Source organism: Rattus norvegicus, chromosome 6 (assembly GCF_036323735.1).
Source record: "Rattus norvegicus strain BN/NHsdMcwi chromosome 6, GRCr8, whole genome shotgun sequence".
Taxonomy (NCBI): Eukaryota; Metazoa; Chordata; class Mammalia; order Rodentia; family Muridae; genus Rattus; species Rattus norvegicus.
This window is the reverse complement of record NC_086024.1, coordinates 41,458,367-41,461,019: the sequence shown is the minus strand read 5'-3', so window position 1 is coordinate 41,461,019 and position 2,653 is coordinate 41,458,367. Positions and strand designations below refer to the sequence as shown.

Below are 2,653 nucleotides of genomic sequence, written 5' to 3'. Positions count from 1 at the left end.
GGATTCAGAGAAAACCTTTCTATGGGTTGGTGCTAAGAGATGGGAAAGCAGGGAAAAATCACAAAGACCTTAGTCAGCAAGCCATATGACACATTTTAGGGTGTCCTGTCCTCAACCCAATTCTAAAGGGACCCTTGTGTCACTCCCCAAGAAGTTGGAATTTCTAAGGAGTGTCATATTAGGGTAAGAAAAAGCCTTGGGCCCTGGTTCTAGCCAGAGAGGGAACTTGTCTTCAGGGAAGTGTTTGCACAGAACTCACAGTGTTCTCGCAAATTGTTGTTAGAGCACTTTGTAAGAGAAACTAGAACAGACACAATGCTGCATCAAAGGTGAGAGGAACAACTAAAACTCTGTGTCACAAATTACCTGTTTCCTTCCATTTAGTTCCATACCTGTCAGGACAGCAAAGATAAACCGGAGGCCTGGGATTGGAAGGGAAAACACTGAACCCCTTATTTGTTCCTCTGATGCAATCACAATGAATGTATCTTCTCTCCCTGCTTTCCACCATGCCTAGGCTCCATCATTGGCCTATTGAGGATGAGTAGTCAAATCTTGCTTGTTAATGGCTGCCTTACAACTGTGGTTAGAACTAGCACTGAAAATGGTGCTACCGCCCTTTTCCGGTGGCGGCGCTGCAGTGCTCGGTGAGGAGCTCCTGTGTTCGTCCGAGGGGCGGCTGCAGTCCAGGCAGATCTTCGGACGCAAGAAGACAGCCACAGCTGTGGCCCACTGCAGACGAGGAAACTGGCTCATCAAGATGAATGGACGTCCCCTGGATATGATCGAGCTGCGCACGATGACGTACAAGGTACTGGAACCTGTTTTGCTTCTGGGCGATGAGCGATTTGCTGGTGTGGATTCTGGTCCGTGTGAAGGGTGGTGGTCATGAGGCCCAAATTTATGCCATCCGACAGTTCATCTCAAAAGCCCTGGTAACTTATTACCAAAAATATGTGAATGAAACCTCTGAAAAGGAGACCAAAGATATCTTCGTCCATTACGATCGGACCCTGCTTGTAGCTGATCCCCGTTGCCGAGAATCCAAAAAAATTTAGAGGTCCTGGTCCCTGTACTCGATATCAGAAATCCTACGGATAAGCCCATCTCAAGGATCGGGGTTTACCTTTGTAATAACATCCTAGGTTTGTTTGTTTTTTTGTTTTTGTTTTTTTTTAAACGGTGTTACCAAGACAACCCTTCAACCATACACTCACCCCTCTCTAAACTCTCTCAATGCTAGCTTTGAAATTTCATCCTCCAATGACAAAATACAGGCACCCAGTTTGGGGCACCTCTAATATTATACACGTCATTCGGCTGTGGTGGTCAGTTTGTGATGCAAATTCAACCACCACCATTTGCCTCATCTCTGAACCCTCAACGTTGAGTTCACTGGCTGGTGGTCAGACAGAAAAGAGAAAATCTGGTTAAGAAAATATAGATTTAAGGGTGAGTTTAGGTCTTGCAAAGGGATCCTTTATTTCCCATAAATGATTAACTATGCAAGCAAGTAAGTTTATTTTAAGAAAAAATAATTAAATTCATAGGGACTGGAAAGAGCTGGCTCAAGGCTTAGGAGCACTTTTGGTTCTTGAAGAAGGCCCAGGTTCAGTTCCCCACACCCTCATCAGGTGACTCACAATTACCTGTAACTCCAGATCCTACCCTTTACTGGCCTTCCTGGGTCCTTGCACACATGTAGCATGAACCCACAGACAAAGACATACACATAACTAAAGGTTTTAAAAATCATTTTTTAAAAATTTACTACTAACCCCACCAATGTGAAAAGGTGACAGAACCCTCCCCCCCATCCCAAACGGTCTGATTCTATGCTAAACAAAATAAAACAAGCAACTTTTGGGGAGAACAGGTTTATTTTAGCTCACAATTCCATGTTAACAGTTCACTACCGCAGAGCAGTCAAGGCAGCAAGAAGTTCAAAACGCTGGTCCAGCCACAGCCAAGAGCAGAGGGAGAGCGAAGGCATGTATAGTGGCGTCTCAGTTCATTGTCTCCATTGGCATAGAGTTCAGGGCTCAATCCCGGAGAACGGTTCCACCCACAGTGGGCGAGGTCTCCCACATCAGTGAGGACAATCACTCACAGACATACCCACAGGCCGACCTGACCTAGACAATGTCTCATCAAGACTCCCTGCCCAGATGATTCTAGGTTGTGTCTAGTTGATAATTAATCTCACCGTCACAGGCATTATAGACAGATGTAAGTACACGTATATTTCAAATGCCAGGCACACTGGTCCATCCTTTGATCCTTTTCTTTTTTATTTTGATTATGTTTATTTAGTTTGGGTATGTTGCAGGGGTCTGCCGGTGCCACAGTATGTACTTGGAGGTCAGAGGGTGACTTACAGGCATGGTTTCTCTTTTTCCACGACATGGATCTTGAGATCAAACCCCGGTGGTCAGGCTTGGCAGCAACCCGCTGAGCCCTCTCTTGGGTCTTGCTTATCTTCTACCCGTAAACTGTTTCAAAGTCATTGCCTATGGTATGTGTAACATGTTTTCTTTTAAGTGACTGTATATTAAATCCTTTGGTATATTATACATGCTTCCTTTTAAATAACAGTAATAATTATTAATATTTACACGGGATCCCCTGGAAATGGAGTTACATGCCTTTATAA

The 2,653-nt window shown here is 44.5% G+C and overlaps 1 pseudogene; it reads left to right on the top strand.

The window, feature by feature from the left end:
* Positions 1 to 604: 604 nt before the first annotated feature.
* Positions 605 to 1,336, top strand: Rps16-ps1 (ribosomal protein S16, pseudogene 1; annotated as a pseudogene).
* The last annotated feature ends 1,317 nt before the right edge of the window (positions 1,337 to 2,653 follow it).